At 43.4% G+C, this 27,495-nt stretch overlaps 29 non-coding genes across 29 annotated transcripts; all 29 read right to left on the bottom strand.

Moving 5' to 3' along the window:
• Nucleotides 1-124: 124 nt before the first annotated feature.
• TRNAL-UAG (transfer RNA leucine (anticodon UAG)) lies at nucleotides 125-207 on the bottom strand. Its single transcript has one exon. It is a non-coding gene; the product is annotated as a tRNA-Leu (tRNA).
• A 1,293-nt stretch (nucleotides 208-1,500) lies between these two features.
• On the bottom strand, nucleotides 1,501-1,583 carry TRNAL-CAG (transfer RNA leucine (anticodon CAG)). Its single transcript has one exon. It is a non-coding gene; the product is annotated as a tRNA-Leu (tRNA).
• Nucleotides 1,584-2,215: 632 nt separating this feature from the next.
• On the bottom strand, nucleotides 2,216-2,298 carry TRNAL-UAG (transfer RNA leucine (anticodon UAG)). The gene has a single exon. It is a non-coding gene; the product is annotated as a tRNA-Leu (tRNA).
• Nucleotides 2,299-3,591: 1,293 nt separating this feature from the next.
• TRNAL-CAG (transfer RNA leucine (anticodon CAG)) lies at nucleotides 3,592-3,674 on the bottom strand. Its single transcript has one exon. It is a non-coding gene; the product is annotated as a tRNA-Leu (tRNA).
• Nucleotides 3,675-5,413: 1,739 nt separating this feature from the next.
• TRNAL-AAG (transfer RNA leucine (anticodon AAG)) lies at nucleotides 5,414-5,496 on the bottom strand. The gene has a single exon. It is a non-coding gene; the product is annotated as a tRNA-Leu (tRNA).
• A 901-nt stretch (nucleotides 5,497-6,397) lies between these two features.
• Nucleotides 6,398-6,480, bottom strand: TRNAR-UCG (transfer RNA arginine (anticodon UCG)). The gene has a single exon. It is a non-coding gene; the product is annotated as a tRNA-Arg (tRNA).
• A 1,293-nt stretch (nucleotides 6,481-7,773) lies between these two features.
• TRNAL-CAG (transfer RNA leucine (anticodon CAG)) lies at nucleotides 7,774-7,856 on the bottom strand. The gene has a single exon. It is a non-coding gene; the product is annotated as a tRNA-Leu (tRNA).
• A 632-nt stretch (nucleotides 7,857-8,488) lies between these two features.
• TRNAL-UAG (transfer RNA leucine (anticodon UAG)) lies at nucleotides 8,489-8,571 on the bottom strand. Its single transcript has one exon. It is a non-coding gene; the product is annotated as a tRNA-Leu (tRNA).
• A 1,024-nt stretch (nucleotides 8,572-9,595) lies between these two features.
• On the bottom strand, nucleotides 9,596-9,678 carry TRNAL-AAG (transfer RNA leucine (anticodon AAG)). Its single transcript has one exon. It is a non-coding gene; the product is annotated as a tRNA-Leu (tRNA).
• Nucleotides 9,679-9,864: 186 nt separating this feature from the next.
• Nucleotides 9,865-9,947, bottom strand: TRNAL-CAG (transfer RNA leucine (anticodon CAG)). The gene has a single exon. It is a non-coding gene; the product is annotated as a tRNA-Leu (tRNA).
• Nucleotides 9,948-10,579: 632 nt separating this feature from the next.
• On the bottom strand, nucleotides 10,580-10,662 carry TRNAL-UAG (transfer RNA leucine (anticodon UAG)). The gene has a single exon. It is a non-coding gene; the product is annotated as a tRNA-Leu (tRNA).
• A 1,024-nt stretch (nucleotides 10,663-11,686) lies between these two features.
• Nucleotides 11,687-11,769, bottom strand: TRNAL-AAG (transfer RNA leucine (anticodon AAG)). Its single transcript has one exon. It is a non-coding gene; the product is annotated as a tRNA-Leu (tRNA).
• A 186-nt stretch (nucleotides 11,770-11,955) lies between these two features.
• Nucleotides 11,956-12,038, bottom strand: TRNAL-CAG (transfer RNA leucine (anticodon CAG)). Its single transcript has one exon. It is a non-coding gene; the product is annotated as a tRNA-Leu (tRNA).
• Nucleotides 12,039-12,670: 632 nt separating this feature from the next.
• On the bottom strand, nucleotides 12,671-12,753 carry TRNAL-UAG (transfer RNA leucine (anticodon UAG)). Its single transcript has one exon. It is a non-coding gene; the product is annotated as a tRNA-Leu (tRNA).
• A 1,024-nt stretch (nucleotides 12,754-13,777) lies between these two features.
• On the bottom strand, nucleotides 13,778-13,860 carry TRNAL-AAG (transfer RNA leucine (anticodon AAG)). The gene has a single exon. It is a non-coding gene; the product is annotated as a tRNA-Leu (tRNA).
• Nucleotides 13,861-14,046: 186 nt separating this feature from the next.
• TRNAL-CAG (transfer RNA leucine (anticodon CAG)) lies at nucleotides 14,047-14,129 on the bottom strand. The gene has a single exon. It is a non-coding gene; the product is annotated as a tRNA-Leu (tRNA).
• Nucleotides 14,130-14,761: 632 nt separating this feature from the next.
• TRNAL-UAG (transfer RNA leucine (anticodon UAG)) lies at nucleotides 14,762-14,844 on the bottom strand. The gene has a single exon. It is a non-coding gene; the product is annotated as a tRNA-Leu (tRNA).
• A 1,024-nt stretch (nucleotides 14,845-15,868) lies between these two features.
• Nucleotides 15,869-15,951, bottom strand: TRNAL-AAG (transfer RNA leucine (anticodon AAG)). The gene has a single exon. It is a non-coding gene; the product is annotated as a tRNA-Leu (tRNA).
• A 186-nt stretch (nucleotides 15,952-16,137) lies between these two features.
• On the bottom strand, nucleotides 16,138-16,220 carry TRNAL-CAG (transfer RNA leucine (anticodon CAG)). Its single transcript has one exon. It is a non-coding gene; the product is annotated as a tRNA-Leu (tRNA).
• A 632-nt stretch (nucleotides 16,221-16,852) lies between these two features.
• Nucleotides 16,853-16,935, bottom strand: TRNAL-UAG (transfer RNA leucine (anticodon UAG)). The gene has a single exon. It is a non-coding gene; the product is annotated as a tRNA-Leu (tRNA).
• Nucleotides 16,936-18,228: 1,293 nt separating this feature from the next.
• Nucleotides 18,229-18,311, bottom strand: TRNAL-CAG (transfer RNA leucine (anticodon CAG)). The gene has a single exon. It is a non-coding gene; the product is annotated as a tRNA-Leu (tRNA).
• A 1,739-nt stretch (nucleotides 18,312-20,050) lies between these two features.
• TRNAL-AAG (transfer RNA leucine (anticodon AAG)) lies at nucleotides 20,051-20,133 on the bottom strand. The gene has a single exon. It is a non-coding gene; the product is annotated as a tRNA-Leu (tRNA).
• Nucleotides 20,134-20,319: 186 nt separating this feature from the next.
• TRNAL-CAG (transfer RNA leucine (anticodon CAG)) lies at nucleotides 20,320-20,402 on the bottom strand. The gene has a single exon. It is a non-coding gene; the product is annotated as a tRNA-Leu (tRNA).
• A 632-nt stretch (nucleotides 20,403-21,034) lies between these two features.
• On the bottom strand, nucleotides 21,035-21,117 carry TRNAL-UAG (transfer RNA leucine (anticodon UAG)). The gene has a single exon. It is a non-coding gene; the product is annotated as a tRNA-Leu (tRNA).
• Nucleotides 21,118-22,410: 1,293 nt separating this feature from the next.
• Nucleotides 22,411-22,493, bottom strand: TRNAL-CAG (transfer RNA leucine (anticodon CAG)). Its single transcript has one exon. It is a non-coding gene; the product is annotated as a tRNA-Leu (tRNA).
• Nucleotides 22,494-23,125: 632 nt separating this feature from the next.
• TRNAL-UAG (transfer RNA leucine (anticodon UAG)) lies at nucleotides 23,126-23,208 on the bottom strand. The gene has a single exon. It is a non-coding gene; the product is annotated as a tRNA-Leu (tRNA).
• A 1,024-nt stretch (nucleotides 23,209-24,232) lies between these two features.
• TRNAL-AAG (transfer RNA leucine (anticodon AAG)) lies at nucleotides 24,233-24,315 on the bottom strand. Its single transcript has one exon. It is a non-coding gene; the product is annotated as a tRNA-Leu (tRNA).
• A 2,008-nt stretch (nucleotides 24,316-26,323) lies between these two features.
• TRNAL-AAG (transfer RNA leucine (anticodon AAG)) lies at nucleotides 26,324-26,406 on the bottom strand. The gene has a single exon. It is a non-coding gene; the product is annotated as a tRNA-Leu (tRNA).
• A 900-nt stretch (nucleotides 26,407-27,306) lies between these two features.
• Nucleotides 27,307-27,389, bottom strand: TRNAL-UAG (transfer RNA leucine (anticodon UAG)). The gene has a single exon. It is a non-coding gene; the product is annotated as a tRNA-Leu (tRNA).
• Between the last annotated feature and the right edge of the window lie 106 nt (nucleotides 27,390-27,495).

The raw sequence follows: 27,495 nt of genomic DNA on the forward strand, positions 1-27,495 counted from the left end.
AATATATGAGAAACCCCATCTCTCTTGACAAGAGGAGAACGGAATAACGTGCCAAGTGAAGACCAACGGATGCAACTTCCATCAGATGTTAACCTGATAAAGGAGATTAAATCTCCAAAAGGCATGTCAGAAGTGGGATTCGAACCCACGCCTCCAAAGGAGACTGTGGCCTAAACACAGCGCCTTAGACCTCTCGGCCATCCTGACAGTATAGGCTTTTAATAAATGAATAAAAGTTACTCAGAAACGTCTACCTCCATGCAAGCCTGAAATAATTTAAACCTTCAAACACAAGGTGCAACTTTATGCACAGGACAATAAACACAGAAGAACACATACGAAAGCACTTTATTTCACAGGTATACAGTTTTCATGCTTTTAGAACACCACATACCTCTCACCAGCTATTTAGGGTCCTGTATCCGACTCACAACATTTCCTTGCCTGCGACCTCTCTCTCTACACAAACAACTACAGCACAGGAAGTAGGAAGGCAATAGGTGGGGCAGTTTATGCAAATTTATGCTGCCAATGTGCCTTGCAGATTCATGCAGGATTTCTAGATCCTTGCTGGATACAAGAGAGTAGGCCTTGTTCCAGATAAACTATCCCTAGCAGGGAAAGTCTGAGCACAGGCACTCTTTTGCTCTTTAGCCCCTGGCCTGGGACTCACCCTCACTTGCTGAGGCGTTAAATTCTGCATACCAACTTTGCACAGAAGGTATGTTTGTGGTTGTTTGGGGATGGGTGGGAGGTCAAGAGCAGGGAAAAGCAGGTCTCCTTCACTACTAGACTCCTCTTCTATGCCTCCCTGCCATTCACTCACTCTGTCTTTGTTTCATTCTCTCCTTCCACAACACTCCTTCTCACTCACTCGCTCTATCACTTGTATTTTTGCCCTTGCTCTGCATTCTATAGTGGAAACATCTCTTGAATGAAGCATCTGAAAATGACGTGACATAAAATTTAAAACCTCCTTATTGGAAACCTAAAACATCACAAGACTTAATGTAACCCATTTCTTTCATAAAAAAGATTTTTAAAGTACCCCACAAAACAAATATAAAACACCACGAGTGCTAGAAGAATATTACATTAACGTTAAAGATAGAATAGGGCAAATGCATTTGCAGTTGAAACTGAAGTTTGGTACTTATTCAGATATTATTTACATTGCCAATTTTTAGCTGAGATTCTAAAGGAACTGAGAGAGAAAATGGAATTCAAGTTTTGTCAGAAGTGGGATTCGAACCTACGCCTCCAGGAGAGACTGCGGCCTTAACGCAGCGCCTTAGACCACTCGGCCATCCTGACCCCATGCTGCTTTTTCATCTAAAGGGTGAGAAAGATATTAGGAACCAAAAAATGCACAGAGCTGAGGCCAATAGTGGCTAGAGCAAGAAAAAAACTCACTGCACTCTTCCAAGAAGACAATCCTATAAGCCACTGCGAGGGAAATGATCATATTTCTCAAGAAAAAAATTAGAGTAAACAGAGGACTGTCAGAAGTGGGATTTGAACCCACGCCTCCAGAGGAGACTGCGACCTGAACGCAGCGCCTTAGACCACTCGGCCATCCTGACTTGCTTTCCCAGCATCTTCCAGAGGCCAGACAGCCATGCAGGTGAGGTACTGAAAAGGAATGCCCTCAATTTATTTATCCTATTATATGCACTTCCAACAGATCTTTGAACAATCTGTACAGAGCAGGACCTATGGAGAACTCTTTAGAACTTTGAGGCGAACAAAGAGAAAGTGCTATTCACCAGCCACTTGAACGGCTCAAAGCTGCTTTGAAATTGAGACAATAGCCACCTCTTGGCTGGCTAAAGCAATTTCAACAAGGGATCTCAAAGTCACAACATAGGGTGGAGTATGCAAATTTAAGCAGCCCCTGATCAAAGCCCTGAGGAAATTGCTGTAAGTGTGCTGGAGTCCAGTTGTCTACCAGATGAATGGCATTCTTCCAAATTTGCTGGGCCCGTCTGGCCAGGGCATACAAGAGCATGACTCTTCCAGATGACCTCTTACATGGGTCCTATGCTCATTTGGTAAGGATTGCGCTTTGTCAGCAAGACGTTATAGAACCTAAATATATGAGAAACCCCATCTCTCTTGACAAGAGGAGAACGGAATAACGTGCCAAGTGAAGACCAACAGATGCAACTTCCATCAGATGTTAACCTGATAAAGGAGATTAAATCTCCAAAAGGCATGTCAGAAGTGGGATTCGAACCCACGCCTCCAAAGGAGACTGTGGCCTAAACACAGCGCCTTAGACCTCTCAGCCATCCTGACAGTATATGCTTTTAAGAAATTAATAAAAGTTACTCAGAAACGTCTACCTCAATGCAAGCCTGAAATAATTTAAACCTTCAAACACAAGGTGCAACTTTATGCACAGGACAATAAACACAGAAGAACACATACGAAAGCACTTTATTTCACAGGTATACAGTTTTCATGCTTTTAGAACACCACATACCTCTCACCAGCTATTTAGGGTCCTGTATCCGACTCACAACATTTCCTTGCCTGCGACCTCTCTCTCTACACAAACAACTACAGCACAGGAAGTAGGACGGCAATAGGTGGGGCAGTTTATGCAAATTTATGCTGCCAATGTGCCTTGCAGATTCATGCAGGATTTCTAGATCCTTGCTGGATACAAGAGAGTAGGCCTTGTTCCAGATAAACTATCCCTAGCAGGGAAAGTCTGAGCACAGGCACTCTTTTGCTCTTTAGCCCCTGGCCTGGGACTCACCCTCACTTGCTGAGGCGTGAAATTCTGCATACCAACTTTGCACAGAAGGTATGTTTGTGGTTGTTTGGGGATGGGTGGGAGGTCAAGAGCAGGGAAAAGCAGGTCTCCTTCACTACTAGACTCCTCTTCTATGCCTCCCTGCCGTTCACTCACTCTGTCTTTGTTTCATTCTCTCCTTCCACAACACTCCTTCTCACTCACTCGCTCTATCACTTGTATTTTTGCCCTTGCTCTGCATTCTATAGTGGAAACATCTCTTGAATGAAGCATCTGAAAATGACGTGACATAAAATTTAAAACCTCCTTATTGGAAACCTAAAACATCACAAGACTTAATGTAACCCATTTCTTTCATAAAAAAGATTTTTAAAGTACCCCACAAAACAAATATAAAACACCACGAGTGCTAGAAGAATATTACATTAACGTTAAAGATAGAATAGGGCAAATGCATTTGCAGTTGAAACTGAAGTTTGGTACTTATTCAGATATTATTTACATTGCCAATTTTTAGCTGAGATTCTCAAGGAACTGAGAGAGAAAATGGAATTCAAGTTTTGTCAGAAGTGGGATTCGAACACACGCCTCCAGGAGAGACTGCGGCCTTAACGCAGCGCCTTAGACCACTCGGCCATCCTGACCCCATGCTGCTTTTTCATCTAAAGGGTGAGAAAGATATTAGGAACCAAAAAATGCACAGAGCTGAGGCCAATAGTGGCTAGAGCAAGAAAAAAACTCACTGCACTCTTCCAATAAGACAATCCTATAAGCCACTGCGAGGGAAATGATCATATTTCTCAAGAAAATAATTAGAGTAAACACAGGACTGTCAGAAGTGGGATTTGAACCCACGCCTCCAGAGGAGACTGCGACCTGAACGCAGCGCCTTAGACCACTCGGCCATCCTGACTTGCTTTCCCAGCATCTTCCAGAGGCCAGACAGCCATGCAGGTGAGGTACTGAAAAGGAATGCCCTCAATTTATTTATCCTATTATATGCACTTCCAACAGATCTTTGAACAATCTGTACAGAGCAGGACCTATGGAGAACTCTTTAGAACTTTGAGGCGAACAAAGAGAAAGTGCTATTCACCAGCCACTTGAACGGCTCAAAGCTGCTTTGAAATTGAGACAATAGCCACCTCTTGGCTGGCTAAAGCAATTTCAACAAGGGATCTCAAAGTCACAACATAGGGTGGAGTATGCAAATTTAAGCAGCCCCTGATCAAAGCCCTAAGGAAATTGCTGTAAGTGTGCTGGAGTCCAGTTGTCTACCAGATGCATGCCATTCTTCCAAATTTGCAGGGCCCGTCTGGCCAGGGCATACAAGAGCATGACTCTTCCAGATGACCTCTTACATGGGTCCTATGCTCATTTGGTAAGGATTGCGCTTTGTCAGCAAGACGTTATAGAACCTAAATATATGAGAAACCCCATCTCTCTTGACAAGAGGAGAACGGAATAACGTGCCAGGTGAAGACCAACAGATGCAACTTCCATCAGATGTTAACCTGATAAAGGAGATTAAATCTCCAAAAGGAATGTCAGAAGTGGAATTCGAACCCACGCCTCCAAAGGAGACTGTGGCCTAAACACAGCACCTTAGACCTCTCGGCCATCCTGACAGTATAGGCTTTTAAGAAATGAATAAAAATTACTCAGAAACGTCTACCTCCATGCAAGCCTGAAATAATTTAAACATTCAAACACAAGGTGCAACTTTATGCACAGGACAATAAACACAGAAGAACACATACGAAAGCACTTTATTTCACAGGTATACAGTTTTCATGCTTTTAGAACACCACATACCTCTCACCAGCTATTTAGGGTCCTGTATCCGACTCACAACATTTCCTTGCCTGCAACCTCTCTCTCTACACAAACAACTACAGCACAGGAAGTAGGAAGGCAATAGGTGGGGCAGTTTATGCAAATTTATGCTGCCAATGTGCCTTGCAGATTCATGCAGGATTTCTAGATCCTTGCTGGATACAAGAGAGTAGGCCTTGTTCCAGATAAACTATCCCTAGCAGGGAAAGTCTGAGCACAGGCACTCTTTTGCTCTTTAGCCCCTGGCCTGGGACTCACCCTCACTTGCTGAGGCGTGAAATTCTGCATACCAACTTTGCACAGAAGGTATGTTTGTGGTTGTTTGGGGATGGGTGGGAGGTCAAGAGCAGGGAAAAGCAGGTCTCCTTCACTACTAGACTCCTCTTCTATGCCTCCCTGCCATTCACTCACTCTGTCTTTGTTTCATTCTCTCCTTCCACAACACTCCTTCTCACTCACTCGCTCTATCACTTGTATTTTTGCCCTTGCTCTGCATTTTATAGTGGAAACATCTCTTGAATGAAGCATCTGAAAATGACGTGACATAAAATTTAAAACCTCCTTATTGGAAACCTAAAACATCACAAGACTTAATGTAACCCATTTCTTTCATAAAAAAGATTTTTAAAGTACCCCACAAAACAAATATAAAACACCACGAGTGCTAGAAGAATATTACATTAACGTTAAAGATAGAATAGGGCAAATGCATTTGCAGTTGAAACTGAAGTTTGGTACTTATTCAGATATTATTTACATTGCCAATTTTTAGCTGAGATTCTCAAGGAACTGAGAGAGAAAATGGAATACAAGTTTTGTCAGAAGTGGGATTCGAACCCACGCCTCCAGGAGAGACTGCGGCCTTAACGCAGCGCCTTAGACCACTCGGCCATCCTGACCCCATGCTGCTTTTTCATCTAAAGGGTGAGAAAGATATTAGGAACCAAAAAATGCACAGAGCTTAGGCCAATAGTGGCTAGAGCAAGAAAAAAACTCACTGCACTCTTCCAAGAAGACAATCCTATAAGCCACTGCGAGGGAAATGATCATATTTCTCAAGAAAAAAATTAGAGTAAACACAGGACTGTCAGAAGTGGGATTTGAACCCACGCCTCCAGAGGAGACTGCGACCTGAACGCAGCGCCTTAGACCACTCGGCCATGCTGACTTGCTTTCCCAGCATCTTCCAGAGGCCAGACAGCCATGCAGGTGAGGTACTGAAAAGGAATGCCCTCAATTTATTTATCCTATTATATGCACTTCCAACAGATCTTTGAACAATCTGTACAGAGCAGGACCTATGGAGAACTCTTTAGAACTTTGAGGCGAACAAAGAGAAAGTGCTATTCACCAGCCACTTGAACGGCTCAAAGCTGCTTTGAAATTGAGACAATAGCCACCTCTTGGCTGGCTAAAGCAATTTCAACAAGGGATCTCAAAGTCACAACATAGGGTGGAGTATGCAAATTTAAGCAGCCCCTGATCAAAGCCCTAAGGAAATTGCTGTAAGTGTGCTGGAGTCCAGTTGTCTACCAGATGCATGGCATTCTTCCAAATTTGCAGGGCCCGTCTGGCCAGTGCATACAAGAGCATGACTATTCCAGATGACCTCTTACATGGGTCCTATGCTCATTTGGTAAGGATTGCGCTTTGTCAGCAAGACGTTATAGAACCTAAATATATGAGAAACCCCATCTCTCTTGACAAGAGGAGAACGGAATAACGTGCCAAGTGAAGACCAACAGATGCAACTTCCATCAGATGTTAACCTGATAAAGGAGATTAAATCTCCAAAAGGCATGTCAGAAGTGGGATTCGAACCCACGCCTCCAAAGGAGACTGTGGCCGACACACAGCGCCTTAGACCTCTCGGCCATCCTGACAGTATAGGCTTTTAAGAAATGAATAAAAGTTACTCAGAAACGTCTACCTCCATGCAAGCCTGAAATAATTTAAACCTTCAAACACAAGGTGCAACTTTATGCACAGGACAATAAACACAGAAGAACACATACGAAAGCACTTTATTTCACAGGTATACAGTTTTCATGCTTTTAGAACACCACATACCTCTCACCAGCTATTTAGGGTCCTGTATCCGACTCACAACATTTCCTTGCCTGCGACCTCTCTCTCTACACAAACAACTACAGCACAGGAAGTAGGAAGGCAATAGGTGGGGCAGTTTATGCAAATTTATGCTGCCAATGTGCCTTGCAGATTCATGCAGGATTTCTAGATCCTTGCTGGATACAAGAGAGTAGGCCTTGTTCCAGATAAACTATCCCTAGCAGGGAAAGTCTGAGCACAGGCACTCTTTTGCTCTTTAGCCCCTGGCCTGGGACTCACCCTCACTTGCTGAGGCATGAAATTCTGCATACCAACTTTGCACAGAAGGTATGTTTGTGGTTGTTTGGGGATGGGTGGGAGGTCAAGAGCAGGGAAAAGCAGGTCTCCTTCACTACTAGACTCCTCTTCTATGCCTCCCTGCCGTTCACTCACTCTGTCTTTGTTTCATTCTCTCCTTCCACAACACTCCTTCTCACTCACTCGCTCTATCACTTGTATTTTTGCCCTTGCTCTGCATTCTATAGTGGAAACATCTCTTGAATGAAGCATCTGAAAATGACGTGACATAAAATTTAAAACCTCCGTATTGGAAACCTAAAACATCACAAGACTTAATGTAACCCATTTCTTTCATAAAAAAGATTTTTAAAGTACCCCACAAAACAAATATAAAACACCACGAGTGCTAGAAGAATATTACATTAACGTTAAAGATAGAATAGGGCAAATGCATTTGCAGTTGAAACTGAAGTTTGGTACTTATTCAGATATTATTTACATTGCCAATTTTTAGCTGAGATTCTAAAGGAACTGAGAGAGAAAATGGAATTCAAGTTTTGTCAGAAGTGGGATTCGAACCCACGCCTCCAGGAGAGACTGCGGCCTTAATGCAGCACCTTAGACCACTCGGCCATCCTGACCCCATGCTGCATTTTCATCTAAAGGGTGAGAAAGATATTAGGAACCAAAAAATGCACAGAGCTTAGGCCAATAGTGGCTAGAGCAAGAAAAAAACTCACTGCACTCTTCCAAGAAGACAATCCTATAAGCCACTGCGAGGGAAATGATCATATTTCTCAAGAAAAAAATTAGAGTAAACAAAAGACTGTCAGAAGTGGGATTTGAACCCACGCCTCCAGAGGAGACTGCGACCTGAACGCAGCGCCTTAGACCACTCGGCCATCCTGACTTGCTTTCCCAGCATCTTCCAGAGGCCAGACAGCCATGCAGGTGAGGTACTGAAAAGGAATGCCCTCAATTTATTTATCCTAGCATATGCACTTCCAACAGATCTTTGAACAATCTGTACAGAGCAGGACCTATGGAGAACTCTTTAGAACTTTGAGGCGAACAAAGGGAAAGTGCTATTCACCAGCCACTTGAACGGCTCAAAGCTGCTTTGAAATTGAGACAATAGCCACCTCTTGGCTGGCTAAAGCAATTTCAACAAGGGATCTCAAAGTCACAACATAGGGTGGAGTATGCAAATTTAAGCAGCCCCTGATCAAAGCCCTAAGGAAATTGCTGTAAGTGTGCTGGAGTCCAGTTGTCTACCAGATGCATGGCATTCTTCCAAATTTGCAGGGCCCGTCTGGCCAGGGCATACAAGAGCATGACTCTTCCAGATGACCTCTTACATGGGTCCTATGCTCATTTGGTAAGGATTGCGCTTTGTCAGCAAGACGTTATAGAACCTAAATATATGAGAAACCCCATCTCTCTTGACAAGAGGAGAACGGAATAACGTGCCAAGTGAAGACCAACAGATGCAACTTCCATCAGATGTTAACCTGATAAAGGAGATTAAATCTCCGAAAGGCATGTCAGAAGTGGGATTCGAACCCACGCCTCCAAAGGAGACTCTGGCCTAAACACAGCGCCTTAGACCTCTCGGCCATCCTGACAGTATAGGCTTTTAAGAAATGAATAAAAGTTACTCAGAAACGTCTACCTCCATGCAAGCCTGAAATAATTTAAACCTTCAAACACAAGGTGCAACTTTATGCACAGGACAATAAACACAGAAGAACACATACGAAAGCACTTTATTTCGCAGGTATACAGTTTTCATGCTTTTAGAACACCACATACCTCTCACCAGCTATTTAGGGTCCTGTATCCGACTCACAACATTTCCTTGCCTGCGACCTCTCTCTCTACACAAACAACTACAGCACAGGAAGTAGGAAGGCAATAGGTGGGGCAGTGTATGCAAATTTATGCTGCCAATGTGCCTTGCAGATTCATGCAGGATTTCTAGAACCTTGCTGGATACAAGAGAGTAGGCCTTGTTCCAGATAAACTATCCCTAGCAGGGAAAGTCTGAGCACAGGCACTCTTTTGCTCTTTAGCCCCTGGCCTGGGACTCACCCTCACTTGCTGAGGCGTGAAATTCTGCATACCAACTTTGCACAGAAGGTATGTTTGTGGTTGTTTGGGGATGGGTGGGAGGTCAAGAGCAGGGAAAAGCAGGTCTCCTTCACTACTAGACTCCTCTTCTATGCCTCCCTGCCATTCACTCACTCTGTCTTTGTTTCATTCTCTCCTTCCACAACACTCCTTCTCACTCACTCGCTCTATCACTTGTATTTTTGCCCTTGCTCTGCATTCTATAGTGGAAACATCTCTTGAATGAAGCATCTGAAAATGACGTGACATAAAATTTAAAACCTCCTTATTGGAAACCTAAAACATCACAAGACTTAATGTAACCCATTTCTTTCATAAAAAAGATTTTTAAAGTACCCCACAAAACAAATATAAAACACCACGAGTGCTAGAAGAATATTACATTAATGTTAAAGATAGAATAGGGCAAATGCATTTGCAGTTGAAACTGAAGTTTGGTACTTATTCAGATATTATTTACATTGCCAATTTTTAGCTGAGATTCTAAAGGAACTGAGAGAGAAAATGGAATTCAAGTTTTGTCAGAAGTGGGATTTGAACCCACGCCTCCAGGAGAGACTGCGGCCTTAACGCAGCGCCTTAGACCACTCGGCCATCCTGACCCCATGCTGTTTTTTCATCTAAAGGGTGAGAAAGATATTAGGAACCAAAAAATGCACAGAGCTTAGGCCAATAGTGGCTAGAGCAAGAAAAAAACTCACTGCACTCTTCCAAGAAGACAATCCTATAAGCCACTGCGAGGGAAATGATCATATTTCTCAAGAAAAAAATTAGAGTAAACACAGGACTGTCAGAAGTGGGATTTGAACCCACACCTCCAGAGGAGACTGCGACCTGAACGCAGCGCCTTAGACCACTCGGCCATCCTGACTTGCTTTCCCAGCATCTTCCAGAGGCCAGACAGCCATGCAGGTGAGGTACTGAAAAGGAATGCCCTCAATGTATTTATCCTATTATATGCACTTCCAACAGATCTTTGAACAATCTGTACAGAGCAGGACCTATGGAGAACTCTTTAGAACTTTGAGGCGAACAAAGAGAAAGTGCTATTCACCAGCCATTTGAACGGCTCAAAGCTGCTTTGAAATTGAGACAATAGCCACCTCTTGGCTGGCTAAAGCAATTTCAACAAGGGATCTCAAAGTCACAACATAGGGTGGAGTATGCAAATTTAAGCAGCCCCTGATCAAAGCCCTAAGGAAATTGCTGTAAGTGTGCTGGAGTCAAGTTGTCTACCAGATGCATGGCATTCTTCCAAATTTGCAGGGCCCGTCTGGCCAGGGCATACAAGAGCATGACTCTTCCAGATGACCTCTTACATGGGTCCTATGCTCATTTGGTAAGGATTGCGCTTTGTCAGCAAGACGTTATAGAACCTAAATATATGAGAAACCCCATCTCTCTTGACAAGAGGAGAACGGAATAACGTGCCAAGTGAAGACCAACAGATGCAACTTCCATCAGATGTTAACCTGATAAAGGCGATTAAATCTCCAAAAGGCATGTCAGAAGTGGGATTCGAACCCACGCCTCCAAAGGAGACTGTGGCCTAAACACAGCGCCTTAGACCTCTCGGCCATCCTGACAGTATAGGCTTTTAAGAAATGAATAAAAGTTACTCAGAAACGTCTACCTCCATGCAAGCCTGAAATAATTTAAACCTTCAAACACAAGGTGCAACTTTATGCACAGGACAATAAACACAGAAGAACACATACGAAAGCACTTTATTTCACAGGTATACAGTTTTCATGCTTTTAGAACACCACATACCTCTCACCAGCTATTTAGGGTCCTGTATCCGACTCACAACATTTCCTTGCCTGCGACCTCTCTCTCTACACAAACAACTACAGCACAGGAAGTAGGAAGGCAATAGGTGGGGCAGTTTATGCAAATTTATGCTGCCAATGTGCCTTGCAGATTCATGCAGGATTTCTAGATCCTTTCTGGATACAAGAGAGTAGGCCTTGTTCCAGATAAACTATCCCTAGCAGGGAAAGTCTGAGCACAGGCACTCTTTTGCTCTTTAGCCCCTGGCCTGGGACTCACCCTCACTTGCTGAGGCGTGAAATTCTGCATACCAACTTTGCACAGAAGGTATGTTTGTGGTTGTTTGGGGATGGGTGGGAGGTCAAGAGCAGGGAAAAGCAGGTCTCCTTCACTACTAGACTACTCTTCTATGCCTCCCTGCCGTTCACTCACTCTGTCTTTGTTTCATTCTGTCCTTCCACAACACTCCTTCTCACTCACTCGCTCTATCACTTGTATTTTTGCCCTTGCTCTGCATTCTATAGTGGAAACATCTCTTGAATGAAGCATCTGAAAATGACGTGACATAAAATTTAAAACCTCCTTATTGGAAACCTAAAACATCACAAGACTTAATGTAACCCATTTCTTTCATAAAAAAGATTTTTAAAGTACCCCACAAAAGAAATATAAAACACCACGAGTGCTAGAAGAATATTACATTAACGTTAAAGATAGAATAGGGCAAATGCATTTGCAGTTGAAACTGAAGTTTGGTACTTATTCAGATATTATTTACATTGCCAATTTTTAGCTGAGATTCTAAAGGAACTGAGAGAGAAAATGGAATTCAAGTTTTGTCAGAAGTGGGATTCGAACCCACGCCTCCAGGAGAGACTGCGGCCTTAACGCAGCGCCTTAGACCACTCGGCCATCCTGACCCCATGGTGCTTTTTCATCTAAAGGGTGAGAAAGATATTAGGAACCAAAAAATGCACAGAGCTTAGGCCAATAGTGGCTAGAGCAAGAAAAAAACTCACTGCACTCTTCCAAGAAGACAATCCTATAAGCCACTGCGAGGGAAATGATCATATTTCTCAAGAAAAAAATTAGAGTAAACACAGGACTGTCAGAAGTGGGATTTGAACCCACGCCTCCAGAGGAGACTGCGACCTGAACGCAGCGCCTTAGACCACTCGGCCATCCTGACTTGCTTTCCCAGCATCTTCCAGAGGCCAGACAGCCATGCAGGTGAGGTACTGAAAAGGAATGCCCTCAATTTATTTATCCTATTATATGCACTTCCAACAGATCTTTGAACAATCTGTACAGAGCAGGACCTATGGAGAACTCTTTAGAACTTTGAGGCGAACAAAGAGAAAGTGCTATTCACCAGCCACTTGAACGGCTCAAAGCTGCTTTGAAATTGAGACAATAGCCACCTCTTGGCTGGCTAAAGCAATTTCAACAAGGGATCTCAAAGTCACAACATAGGGTGGAGTATGCAAATTTAAGCAGCCCCTGATCAAAGCCCTAAGGAAATTGCTGTAAGTGTGCTGGAGTCCAGTTGTCTACCAGATGCATGGCATTCTTCCAAATTTGCTGGGCCCGTCTGGCCAGGGCATACAAGAGCATGACTCTTCCAGATGACCTCTTACATGGGTCCTATGCTCATTTGGTAAGGATTGCGCTTTGTCAGCAAGACGTTATAGAACCTAAATATATGAGAAACCCCATCTCTCTTGACAAGAGGAGAACGGAATAACGTGCCAAGTGAAGACCAACAGATGCAACTTCCATCAGATGTTAACCTGATAAAGGAGATTAAATCTCCAAAAGGCATGTCAGAAGTGGGAATCGAACCCACGCCTCCAAAGGAGACTGTGGCCTAAACACAGCGCCTTAGACCTCTCGGCCATCCTGACAGTATATGCTTTTAAGAAATGAATAAAAGTTACTCAGAAACGTCTACCTCCATGCAACCCTGAAATAATTTAAACCTTCAAACACAAGGTGCAACTTTATGCACAGGACAATAAACACAGAAGAACACATACGAAAGCACTTTATTTCACAGGTATACAGTTTTCATGCTTTTAGAACACCACATACCTCTCACCAGCTAATTAGGGTCCTGTATCTGACTCACAACATTTCCTTGCCTGCGACCTCTCTCTCTACACAAACAACTACAGCACAGGAAGTAGGAAGGCAATAGGTGGGGCAGTTTATGCAAATTTATGCTGCCAATGTGCCTTGCAGATTCATGCAGGATTTCTAGATCCTTGCTGGATACAAGAGAGTAGGCCTTGTTCCAGATAAACTATCCCTAGCAGGGAAAGTCTGAGCACAGGCACTCTTTTGCTCTTTAGCCCCTGGCCTGGGACTCACCCTCACTTGCTGAGGCGTGAAATTCTGCATACCAACTTTGCACAGAAGGTATGTTTGTGGTTGTTTGGGGATGGGTGGGAGGTCAAGAGCAGGGAAAAGCAGGTCTCCTTCACTACTAGATTCCTCTTCTATGCCTCCCTGCCATTCACTCACTCTGTCTTTGTTTCATTCTCTCCTTCCACAACACTCCTTCTCACTCACTCGCTCTATCACTTGTATTTTTGCCCTTGCTCTGCATTCTATAGTGGAAACATCTCTTGAATGAAGCATCTGAAAATGACGTGACATAAAATTTAAAACCTCCTTATTGGAAACCTAAAACATCACAAGACTTAATGTAACCCATTTCTTTCATAAAAAAGATTTTTAAAGTACCCCACAAAACAAATATAAAACACCACGAGTGCCAGAAGAATATTACATTAACGTTAAAGATAGAATAGGGCAAATGCATTTGCAGTTGAAACTGAAGTTTGGTACTTATTCAGATATTATTTACATTGCCAATTTTTAGCTGAGATTCTAAAGGAACTGAGAGAGAAAATGGAATTCAAGTTTTGTCAGAAGTGGGATTCGAACCCACGCCTCCAGGAGAGACTGCGGCCTTAACGCAGCGCCTTAGACCACTCGGCCATCCTGACCCCATGCTGCTTTTTCATCTAAAGGGTGAGAAAGATATTAGGAACCAAAAAATGCACAGAGCTGAGGCCAATAGTGGCTAGAGCAAGAAAAAAACTCACTGCACTCTTCCAAGAAGACAATCCTATAAGCCACTGCGAGGGAAATGATCATATTTCTCAAGAAAATAATTAGAGTAAACACAGGACTGTCAGAAGTGGGATTTGAACCCACGCCTCCAGAGGAGACTGCGACCTGAACGCAGCGCCTTAGACCACTCGGCCATCCTGACTTGCTTTCCCAGCGTCTTCCAGAGGCCAGACAGCCATGCAGGTGAGGTACTGAAAAGGAATGCCCTCAATTTATTTATCCTATTATATGCACTTCCAACAGATCTTTGAACAATCTGTACAGAGCAGGACCTATGGAGAACTCTTTAGAACTTTGAGGCAAACAAAGAGAAAGTGCTATTCACCAGCCACTTGAACGGCTCAAAGCTGCTTTGAAATTGAGACAATAGCCACCTCTTGGCTGGCTAAAGCAATTTCAACAAGGGATCTCAAAGTCACAACATAGGGTGGAGTATGCAAATTTAAGCAGCCCCTGATCAAAGCCCTAAGGAAATTGCTGTAAGTGTGCTGGAGTCCAGTTGTCTAGCAGATGCATGGCATTCTTCCAAATTTGCAGGGCCCGTCTGGCCAGTGCATACAAGAGCATGACTATTCCAGATGACCTCTTACATGGGTCCTATGCTCATTTGGTAAGGATTGCGCTTTGTCAGCAAGACGTTATAGAACCTAAATATATGAGAAACCCCATCTCTCTTGACAAGAGGAGAACGGAATAACGTGCCAAGTGAAGACCAACAGATGCAACTTCCATCAGATGTTAACCTGATAAAGGAGATTAAATCTCCAAAAGGCATGTCAGAAGTGGGATTCGAACCCACGCCTCCAAAGGAGACTGTGGCCTAAACACAGCGCCTTAGACCTCTCGGCCATCCTGACAGTATAGGCTTTTAAGAAATGAATAAAAGTTACTCAGAAACGTCTACCTCCATGCAAGCCTGAAATAATTTAAACCTTCAAACACAAGGTGCAACTTTATGCACAGGACAATAAACACAGAAGAACACATACGAAAGCACTTTATTTCACAGGTATACAGTTTTCATGCTTTTAGAACACCACATACCTCTCACCAGCTATTTAGGGTCCTGTATCCGACTCACAACATTTCCTTGCCTGCGACCTCTCTCTCTACACAAACAACTACAGCACAGGAAGTAGGAAGGCAATAGGTGGGGCAGTTTATGCAAATTTATGCTGCCAATGTGCCTTGCAGATTCATGCAGGATTTCTAGATCCTTGCTGGATACAAGAGAGTAGGCCTTGTTCCAGATAAACTATCCCTAGCAGGGAAAGTCTGAGCACAGGCACTCTTTTGCTCTTTAGCCCCTGGCCTGGGATTCACCCTCACTTGCTGAGGCGTGAAATTCTGCATACCAACTTTGCACAGAAGGTATGTTTGTGGTTGTTTGGGGATGGGTGGGAGGTCAAGAGCAGGGAAAAGCAGGTCTCCTTCACTACTAGACTCCTCTTCTATGCCTCCCTGCCATTCACTCACTCTGTCTTTGTTTCATTCTCTCCTTCCACAACACTCCTTCTCACTCACTCGCTCTATCACTTGTATTTTTGCCCTTGCTCTGCATTCTATAGTGGAAACATCTCTTGAATGAAGCATCTGAAAATGACGTGACATAAAATTTAAAACCTCCTTATTGGAAACCTAAAACATCACAAGACTTAATGTAACCCATTTCTTTCATAAAAAAGATTTTTAAAGTACCCCACAAAACAAATATAAAACACCACGAGTGCTAGAAGAATATTACATTAACGTTAAAGATAGAATAGGGCAAATGCATTTGCAGTTGAAACTGAAGTTTGGTACTTATTCAGATATTATTTACATTGCCAATTTTTAGCTGAGATTCTAAAGGAACTGAGAGAGAAAATGGAATTCAAGTTTTGTCAGAAGTGGGATTCGAACCCACGCCTCCAGGAGAGACTGCGGCCTTAACGCAGCGCCTTAGACCACTCGGCCATCCTGACCCCATGCTGCTTTTTCATCTAAAGGGTGAGAAAGATATTAGGAACCAAAAAATGCACAGAGCTGAGGCCAATAGTGGCTAGAGCAAGAAAAAAACTCACTGCACTCTTCCAAGAAGACAATCCTATAAGCCACTGCGAGGGAAATGATCATATTTCTCAAGAAAATAATTAGAGTAAACACAGGACTGTCAGAAGTGGGATTTGAACCCACGCCTCCAGAGGAGACTGCGACCTGAACGCAGCGCCTTAGACCACTCGGCCATCCTGACTTTCTTTCCCAGCATCTTCCAGAGGCCAGACAGCCATGCAGGTGAGGTACTGAAAAGGAATGCCCTCAATTTATTTATCCTATTATATGCACTTCCAACAGATCTTTGAACAATCTGTACAGAGCAGGACCTATGGAGAACTCTTTAGAACTTTGAGGCGAACAAAGAGAAAGTGCTATTCACCAGCCACTTGAACGGCTCAAAGCTGCTTTGAAATTGAGACAATAGCCACCTCTTGGCTGGCTAAAGCAATTTCAACAAGGGATCTCAAAGTCACAACATAGGGTGGAGTATGCAAATTTAAGCAGCCCCTGATCAAAGCCCTAAGGAAATTGCTGTAAGTGTGCTGGAGTCCAGTTGTCTACCAGATGCATGGCATTCTTCCAAATTTGCAGGGCCCGTCTGGCCAGTGCATACAAGAGCATGACTCTTCCAGATGACCTCTTACATGGGTCCTATGCTCATTTGGTAAGGATTGCGCTTTGTCAGCAAGACGTTATAGAACCTAAATATATGAGAAACCCCATCTCTCTTGACAAGAGGAGAACGGAATAACGTGCGAAGTGAAGACCAACAGATGCAACTTCCATCAGATGTTAACCTGATAAAGGAGATTAAATCTCCAAAAGGCATGTCAGAAGTGGGATTCGAACCCACGCCTCCAAAGGAGACTGTGGTCTAAACACAGCGCCTTAGACCTCTCGGCCATCCTGACAGTATAGACTTTTAAGAAATGAATAAAAGTTACTCAGAAACGTCTACCTCCATGCAAGCCTGAAATAATTTAAACCTTCAAACACAAGGTGCAACTTTATGCACAGGACAATGAACACAGAAGAACACATACGAAAGCACTTTATTTCACAGGTATACAGTTTTCATGCTTTTAGAACACCACATACCTCTCACCAGCTATTTAGGGTCCTGTATCCGACTCACAACATTTCCTTGCCTGCGACCTCTCTCTCTACACAAACAACTACAGCACAGGAAGTAGGAAGGCAATAGGTGGGGCAGTTTATGCAAATTTATGCTGCCAATGTGCCTTGCAGATTCATGCAGGATTTCTAGATCCTTGCTGGATACAAGAGAGTAGGCCTTGTTCCAGATAAACTATCCCTAGCAGGGAAAGTCTGAGCACAGGCACTCTTTTGCTCTTTAGCCCCTGGCCTGGGACTCACCCTCACTTGCTGAGGCGTGAAAATCTGCATACCAACTTTGCACAGAAGGTATGTTTGTGGTTGTTTGGGGATGGGTGGGAGGTCAAGAGCAGGGAAAAGCAGGTCTCCTGCACTACTAGACTCCTCTTCTATGCCTCCCTGCCATTCACTCACTCTGTCTTTGTTTCATTCTCTCCTTCCACAACACTCCTTCTCACTCACTCGCTCTATCACTTGTATTTTTGCCCTTGCTCTGCATTCTATAGTGGAAACATCTCTTGAATGAAGCATCTGAAAATGACGTGACATAAAATTTAAAACCTCCTTATTGTAAACCTAAAACATCACAAGACTTAATGTAACCCATTTCTTTCATAAAAAAGATTTTTAAAGTACCCCACAAAACAAATATAAAACACCACGAGTGCTAGAAGAATATTACATTAACGTTAAAGATAGAATAGGGCAAATGCATTTGCAGTTGAAACTGAAGTTTGGTACTTATTCAGATATTATTTACATTGCCAATTTTTAGCTGAGATTCTAAAGGAACTGAGAGAGAAAATGGAATTCAAGTTTTGTCAGAAGTGGGATTTGAACCCACGCCTCCAGGAGAGACTGCGGCCTTAAAGCAGCGCCTTAGACCACTCGGCCATCCTGACCCCATGCTGCTTTTTCATCGAAAGGGTGAGAAAGATATTAGGAACCAAAAAATGCACAGAGCTTAGGCCAATAGTGGCTAGAGCAAGAAAAAAACTCACTGCACTCTTCCAAGAAGACAATCCTATAAGCCACTGCGAGGGAAATGATCATATTTCTCAAGAAAAAAATTAGAGTAAACACAGGACTGTCAGAAGTGGGATTTGAACCCACACCTCCAGAGGAGACTGCGACCTGAACGCAGCGCCTTAGACCACTCGGCCATCCTGACTTGCTTTCCCAGCATCTTCCAGAGGCCAGACAGCCATGCAGGTGAGGTACTGAAAAGGAATGCCCTCAATTTATTTATCCTATTATATGCACTTCCAACAGATCTTTGAACAATCTGTACAGAGCAGGACCTATGGAGAACTCTTTAGAACTTTGAGGCGAACAAAGAGAAAGTGCTATTCACCAGCCACTTGAACGGCTCAAAGCTGCTTTGAAATTGAGACAATAGCCACCTCTTGGCTGGCTAAAGCAATTTCAACAAGGGATCTCAAAGTCACAACATAGGGTGGAGTATGCAAATTTAAGCAGCCCCTGATCAAAGCCCTAAGGAAATTGCTGTAAGTGTGCTGGAGTCCAGTTGTCTACCAGATGCATGGCATTCTTCCAAATTTGCAGGGCCCATCTGGCCAGGGCATACAAGAGCATGACTCTTCCAGATGACCTCTTACATGGGTCCTATGCTCATTTGGTAAGGATTGCGCTTTGTCAGCAAGACGTTATAGAACCTAAATATATGAGAAACCCCATCTCTCTTGACAAGAGGAGAACGGAATAACGTGCCAAGTGAAGACCAACAGATGCAACTTCCATCAGATGTTAACCAGATAAAGGAGATTAAATCTCCAAAAGGCATGTCAGAAGTGGGATCCGAACCCACGCCTCCTAAGGAGACTGTGGCCTAAACACAGCGCCTTAGACCTCTCGGCCATCCTGACAGTATAGGCTTTTAAGAAATGAATAAAAGTTACTCAGAAACGTCTACCTCCATGCAAGCCTGAAATAATTTAAACCTTCAAACACAAGGTGCAACTTTATGCACAGGACAATAAACACAGAAGAACACATACGAAAGCACTTTATTTCACAGGTATACAGTTTTCATGCTTTTAGAACACCACATACCTCTCACCAGCTATTTAGGGTCCTGTATCCGACTCACAACATTTCCTTGCCTGCGACCTCTCTCTCTACACAAACAACTACAGCACAGGAAGTAGGAAGGCAATAGGTGGGGCAGTTTATGCAAATTTATGCTGCCAATGTGCCTTGCAGATTCATGCAGGATTTCTAGATCCTTGCTGGATACAAGAGAGTAGGCCTTGTTCCAGATAAACTATCTCTAGCAGGGAAAGTCTGAGCACAGGCACTCTTTTGCTCTTTAGCCCCTGGCCTGGGACTCACCCTCACTTGCTGAGGCGTGAAATTCTGCATACCAACTTTGCACAGAAGGTATGTTTGTGGTTGTTTGGGGATGGGTGGGAGGTCAAGAGCAGGGAAAAGCAGGTCTCCTTCACTACTAGACTACTCTTCTATGCCTCCCTGCCGTTCACTCACTCTGTCTTTGTTTCATTCTCTCCTTCCACAACACTCCTTCTCACTCACTCGCTCTATCACTTGTATTTTTGCCCTTGCTCTGCATTCTATAGTGGAAACATCTCTTGAATGAAGCATCTGAAAATGACGTGACATAAAATTTAAAACCTCCTTATTGGAAACCTAAAACATCACAAGACTTAATGTAACCCATTTCTTTCATAAAAAAGATTTTTAAAGTACCCCACAAAAGAAATATAAAACACCACGAGTGCTAGAAGAATATTACATTAACGTTAAAGATAGAATAGGGCAAATGCATTTGCAGTTGAAACTGAAGTTTGGTACTTATTCAGATATTATTTACATTGCCAATTTTTAGCTGAGATTCTAAAGGAACTGAGAGAGAAAATGTAATTCAAGTTTTGTCAGAAGTGGGATTCGAACCCACGCCTCCAGGAGAGACTGCGGCCTTAACGCAGCGCCTTAGACCACTTGGCCATCCTGACCCAATGGTGCTTTTTCATCTAAAGGGTGAGAAAGATATTAGGAACCAAAAAATGCACAGAGCTTAGGCCAATAGTGGCTAGAGCAAGAAAAAAACTCACTGCACTCTTCCAAGAAGACAATCCTATAAGCCACTGCGAGGGAAATGATCATATTTCTCAAGAAAAAAATTAGAGTAAACACAGGACTGTCAGAAGTGGGATTTGAACCCACGCCTCCAGAGGAGACTGCGACCTGAACGCAGCGCCTTAGACCACTCGGCCATCCTGACTTGCTTTCCCAGCATCTTCCAGAGGCCAGACAGCCATGCAGGTGAGGTACTGAAAAGGAATGCCCTCAATTTATTTATCCTATTATATGCACTTCCAACAGATCTTTGAACAATCTGTACAGAGCAGGACCTATGGAGAACTCTTTAGAACTTTGAGGCAAAGAAAGAGAAAGTGCTATTCACCAGCCACTTGAACGGCTCAAAGCTGCTTTGAAATTGAGACAATAGCCACCTCTTGGCTGGCTAAAGCAATTTCAACAAGGGATCTCAAAGTCACAACATAGGGTGGAGTATGCAAATTTAAGCAGCCCCTGATCAAAGCCCTGAGGAGATTGCTGTAAGTGTGCTGGAGTCCAGTTGTCTACCAGATGAATGGCATTCTTCCAAATTTACAGGGCCCGTCTGGCCAGGGCATACAAGAGCATGACTCTTCCAGATGACCTCTTACATGGGTCCTATGCTCATTTGGTAAGGATTGCGCTTTGTCAGCAAGACGTTATAGAACCTAAATATATGAGAAACCCCATCTCTCTTGACAAGAGGAGAACGGAATAACGTGCCAAGTGAAGACCAACGGATGCAACTTCCATCAGATGTTAACCTGATAAAGGAGATTAAATCTCCAAAAGGCATGTCAGAAGTGGGATTCGAACCCACGCCTCCAAAGGAGACTGTGGCCTAAACACAGCGCCTTAGACCTCTCGGCCATCCTGACAGTATAGGCTTTTAATAAATGAATAAAAGTTACTCAGAAACGTCTACCTCCATGCAAGCCTGAAATAATTTAAACCTTCAAACACAAGGTGCAACTTTATGCACAGGACAATAAACACAGAAGAACACATACGAAAGCACTTTATTTCACAGGTATACAGTTTTCATGCTTTTAGAACACCACATACCTCTCACCAGCTATTTAGGGTCCTGTATCCGACTCACAACATTTCCTTGCCTGCGACCTCTCTCTCTACACAAACAACTACAGCACAGGAAGTAGGAAGGCAATAGGTGGGGCAGTTTATGCAAATTTATGCTGCCAATGTGCCTTGCAGATTCATGCAGGATTTCTAGATCCTTGCTGGATACAAGAGAGTAGGCCTTGTTCCAGATAAACTATCCCTAGCAGGGAAAGTCTGAGCACAGGCACTCTTTTGCTCTTTAGCCCCTGGCCTGGGACTCACCCTCACTTGCTGAGGCGTTAAATTCTGCATACCAACTTTGCACAGAAGGTATGTTTGTGGTTGTTTGGGGATGGGTGGGAGGTCAAGAGCAGGGAAAAGCAGGTCTCCTTCACTACTAGACTCCTCTTCTATGCCTCCCTGCCATTCACTCACTCTGTCTTTGTTTCATTCTCTCCTTCCACAACACTCCTTCTCACTCACTCGCTCTATCACTTGTATTTTTGCCCTTGCTCTGCATTCTATAGTGGAAACATCTCTTGAATGAAGCATCTGAAAATGACGTGACATAAAATTTAAAACCTCCTTATTGGAAACCTAAAACATCACAAGACTTAATGTAACCCATTTCTTTCATAAAAAAGATTTTTAAAGTACCCCACAAAACAAATATAAAACACCACGAGTGCTAGAAGAATATTACATTAACGTTAAAGATAGAATAGGGCAAATGCATTTGCAGTTGAAACTGAAGTTTGGTACTTATTCAGATATTATTTACATTGCCAATTTTTAGCTGAGATTCTAAAGGAACTGAGAGAGAAAATGGAATTCAAGTTTTGTCAGAAGTGGGATTCGAACCTACGCCTCCAGGAGAGACTGCGGCCTTAACGCAGCGCCTTAGACCACTCGGCCATCCTGACCCCATGCTGCTTTTTCATCTAAAGGGTGAGAAAGATATTAGGAACCAAAAAATGCACAGAGCTGAGGCCAATAGTGGCTAGAGCAAGAAAAAAACTCACTGCACTCTTCCAAGAAGACAATCCTATAAGCCACTGCGAGGGAAATGATCATATTTCTCAAGAAAATAATTAGAGTAAACACAGGACTGTCAGAAGTGGGATTTGAACCCACGCCTCCAGAGGAGACTGCGACCTGAACGCAGCGCCTTAGACCACTCGGCCATCCTGACTTTCTTTCCCAGCATCTTCCAGAGGCCAGACAGCCATGCAGGTGAGGTACTGAAAAGGAATGCCCTCAATTTATTTATCCTATTATATGCACTTCCAACAGATCTTTGAACAATCTGTACAGAGCAGGACCTATGGAGAACTCTTTAGAACTTTGAGGCGAACAAAGAGAAAGTGCTATTCACCAGCCACTTGAACGGCTCAAAGCTGCTTTGAAATTGAGACAATAGCCACCTCTTGGCTGGCTAAAGCAATTTCAACAAGGGATCTCAAAGTCACAACATAGGGTGGAGTATGCAAATTTAAGCAGCCCCTGATCAAAGCCCTAAGGAAATTGCTGTAAGTGTGCTGGAGTCCAGTTGTCTACCAGATGCATGGCATTCTTCCAAATTTGCAGGGCCCGTCTGGCCAGTGCATACAAGAGCATGACTCTTCCAGATGACCTCTTACATGGGTCCTATGCTCATTTGGTAAGGATTGCGCTTTGTCAGCAAGACGTTATAGAACCTAAATATATGAGAAACCCCATCTCTCTTGACAAGAGGAGAACGGAATAACGTGCGAAGTGAAGACCAACAGATGCAACTTCCATCAGATGTTAACCTGATAAAGGAGATTAAATCTCCAAAAGGCATGTCAGAAGTGGGATTCGAACCCACGCCTCCAAAGGAGACTGTGGTCTAAACACAGCGCCTTAGACCTCTCGGCCATCCTGACAGTATAGGCTTTTAAGAAATGAATAAAAGTTACTCAGAAACGTCTACCTCCATGCAAGCCTGAAATAATTTAAACCTTCAAACACAAGGTGCAACTTTATGCACAGGACAATGAACACAGAAGAACACATACAAAAGCACTTTATTTCACAGGTATACAGTTTTCATGCTTTTGGAACACCACATACCTCTCACCAGCTATTTAGGGTCCTGTATCCGACTCACAACATTTCCTTGCCTGCGACCTCTCTCTCTACACAAACAACTACAGCACAGGAAGTAGGAAGGCAATAGGTGGGGCAGTTTATGCAAATTTATGCTGCCAATGTGCCTTGCAGATTCATGCAGGATTTCTAGATCCTTGCTGGATACAAGAGAGTAGGCCTTGTTCCAGATAAACTATCCCTAGTAGGGAAAGTCTGAGCACAGGCACTCTTTTGCTCTTTAGCCCCTGGCCTGGGACTCACCCTCACTTGCTGAGGCGTGAAAATCTGCATACCAACTTTGCACAGAAGGTATGTTTGTGGTTGTTTGGGGATGGGTGGGAGGTCAAGAGCAGGGAAAAGCAGGTCTCCTGCACTACTAGACTCCTCTTCTATGCCTCCCTGCCATTCACTCACTCTGTCTTTGTTTCATTCTCTCCTTCCACAACACTCCTTCTCACTCACTCGCTCTATCACTTGTATTTTTGCCCTTGCTCTGCATTCTATAGTGGAAACATCTCTTGAATGAAGCATCTGAAAATGACGTGACATAAAATTTAAAACCTCCTTATTGTAAACCTAAAACATCACAAGACTTAATGTAACCCATTTCTTTCATAAAAAAGATTTTTAAAGTACCCCACAAAACAAATATAAAACACCACGAGTGCTAGAAAAATATTACATTAACGTTAAAGATAGAATAGGGCAAATGCATTTGCAGTTGAAACTGAAGTTTGGTACTTATTCAGATATTATTTACATTGCCAATTTTTAGCTGAGATTCTAAAGGAACTGAGAGAAAAAATGGAATTCAAGTTTTGTCAGAAGTGGGATTCGAACCCACGCCTCCAGGAGAGACTGCGGCCTTAACGCAGCGCCTTAGACCACTCGGCCATCCTGACCCCATGGTGCTTTTTCATCTAAAGGGTGAGAAAGATATTAGGAACCAAAAAATGCACAGAGCTTAGGCCAATAGTGGCTAGAGCAAGAAAAAAACTCACTGCACTCTTCCAAGAAGACAATCCTATAAGCCACTGCGAGGGAAATGATCATATTTCTCAAGAAAAAAATTAGAGTAAACACAGGACTGTCAGAAGTGGGATTTGAACCCACGCCTCCAGAGGAGACTGCGACCTGAACGCAGCGCCGTAGACCACTCGGCCATCCTGACTTGCTTTCCCAGCATCTTCCAGAGGCCAGACAGCCATGCAGGTGAGGTACTGAAAAGGAATGCCCTCAATTTATTTATCCTATTATATGCACTTCCAACAGATCTTTGAACAATCTGTACAGAGCAGGACCTATGGAGAACTCTTTAGAACTTTGAGGCAAACAAAGAGAAAGTGCTATTCACCAGCCACTTGAACGGCTCAAAGCTGCTTTGAAATTGAGACAATAGCCACCTCTTGGCTGGCTAAAGCAATTTCAACAAGGGATCTCAAAGTCACAACATAGGGTGGAGTATGCAAATTTAAGCAGCCCCTGATCAAAGCCCTGAGGAGATTGCTGTAAGTGTGCTGGAGTCCAGTTGTCTACCAGATGAATGGCATTCTTCCAAATTTACAGGGCCCGTCTGGCCAGGGCATACAAGAGCATGACTCTTCCAGATGACCTCTTACATGGGTCCTATGCTCATTTGGTAAGGATTGCGCTTTGTCAGCAAGACGTTATAGAACCTAAATATATGAGAAACCCCATCTCTCTTGACAAGAGGAGAACGGAATAACGTGCCAAGTGAAGACCAACAGATGCAACTTCCATCAGATGTTAACCTGATAAAGGAGATTAAATCTCCAAAAGGCATTTCAGAAGTGGGATTCGAACCCACGCCTCCAAAGGAGACTGTGGCCTAAACACAGCGCCTTAGACCTCTCGGCCATCCTGACAGTATAGGCTTTTAATAAATGAATAAAAGTTACTCAGAAACGTCTACCTCCATGCAAGCCTGAAATAATTTAAACCTTCAAACACAAGGTGCAACTTTATGCACAGGACAATAAACACAGAAGAACACATACGAAAGCACTTTATTTCACAGGTATACAGTTTTCATGCTTTTAGAACACCACATACCTCTCACCAGCTATTTAGGGTCCTGTATCCGACTCACAACATTTCCTTGCCTGCGACCTCTCTCTCTACACAAACAACTACAGCACAGGAAGTAGGAAGGCAATAGGTGGGGCAGTTTATGCAAATTTATGCTGCCAATGTGCCTTGCAGATTCATGCAGGATTTCTAGATCCTTGCTGGATACAAGAGAGTAGGCCTTGTTCCAGATAAACTATCCCTAGCAGGGAAAGTCTGAGCACAGGCACTCTTTTGCTCTTTAGCCCCTGGCCTGGGACTCACCCTCACTTGCTGAGGCATGAAATTCTGCATACCAACTTTGCACAGAAGGTATGTTTGTGGTTGTTTGGGGATGGGTGGGAGGTCAAGAGCAGGGAAAAGCAGGTCTCCTTCACTACTAGACTACTCTTCTATGCCTCCCTGCCGTTCACTCACTCTGTCTTTGTTTCATTCTCTCCTTCCACAACACTCCTTCTCACTCATTCGCTCTATCACTTGTATTTTTGCCCTTGCTCTGCATTCTATAGTGGAAACATCTCTTGAATGAAGCATCTGAAAATGACGTGACATAAAATTTAAAACCTCCTTATTGGAAACCTAAAACATCACAAGACTTAATGTAACCCATTTCTTTCATAAAAAAGATTTTTAAAGTACCCCACAAAACAAATATAAAACACCACGAGTGCTAGAAGAATATTACATTAACGTTAAAGATAGAATAGGGCAAATGCATTTGCAGTTGAAACTGAAGTTTGGTACTTATTCAGATATTATTTACATTGGCAATTTTTAGCTGAGATTCTAAAGGAACTGAGAGAGAAAATGGAATTCAAGTTTTGTCAGAAGTGGGATTCGAACCCACGCCTCCAGGAGAGACTGCGGCCTTAACGCAGCGCCTTAGACCACTCGGCCATCCTGACCCCATGCTGCATTTTCATCTAAAGGGTGAGAAAGATATTAGGAACCAAAAAATGCACAGAGCTTAGGCCAATAGTGGCTAGAGCAAGAATAAAACTCACTGCACTCTTCCAAGAAGACAATCCTATAAGCCACTGCGAGGGAAATGATCATATTTCTCTAGAAAAAAATTAGAGTAAACAGAGGACTGTCAGAAGTGGGATTTGAACCCACGCCTCCAGAGAGGCTGCAACCTGAACACAGCGCCTTAGACCACTCGGCCATCCTGACTTGCTTTCCCACCATCTTCCAGAGGCCAGACAGCCATGCAGGTGAGGTACTGAAAAGGAATGCCCTCAATTTATTTATCCTATTATATGCACTTCCAACAGATCTTTGAACAATCTGTACAGAGCAGGACCTATGGAGAACTCTTTAGAACTTTGAGGCGAACAAAGAGAAAGTGCTATTCACCAGCCACTTGAACGGCTCAAAGCTGCTTTGAAATTGAGACAATAGCCACCTCTTGGCTGGCTAAAGCAATTTCAACAAGGGATCTCAAAGTCACAACATAGGGTGGAGTATGCAAATTTAAGCAGCCCCTAATCAAAGCCCTGAGGAAATTGCTGTAAGTGTGCTGGAGTCCAGTTGTCTACCAGATGAATGGCATTCTTCCAAATTTGCTGGGCCCGTCTGGCCAGGGCATACAAGAGCATGACTCTTCCAGATGACCTCTTACATGGGTCCTATGCTCATTTGGTAAGGATTGCGCTTTGTCAGCAAGACGTTATAGAACCTAAATATATGAGAAACCCCATCTCTCTTGACAAGAGGAGAACGGAATAACGTGCCAAGTGAAGACCAACAGATGCAACTTCCATCAGATGTTAACCTGATAAAGGAGATTAAATCTCCAAAAGGCATGTCAGAAGTGGGATTCGAACCCACGCCTCCAAAGGAGACTGTGGCCTAAACACAGCGCCTTAGACCTCTCGGCCATCCTGACAGTATAGGCTTTTAAGAAATGAATAAAAGTTACTCAGAAACGTCTACCTCCATGCAAGCCTGAAATAATTTAAACCTTCAAACACAAGGTGCAACTTTATGCACAG

The sequence above is a fragment of the Triturus cristatus genome, chromosome 6 (assembly GCF_964204655.1).
Source record: "Triturus cristatus chromosome 6, aTriCri1.1, whole genome shotgun sequence".
Classification (NCBI taxonomy): Eukaryota; Metazoa; Chordata; class Amphibia; order Caudata; family Salamandridae; genus Triturus; species Triturus cristatus.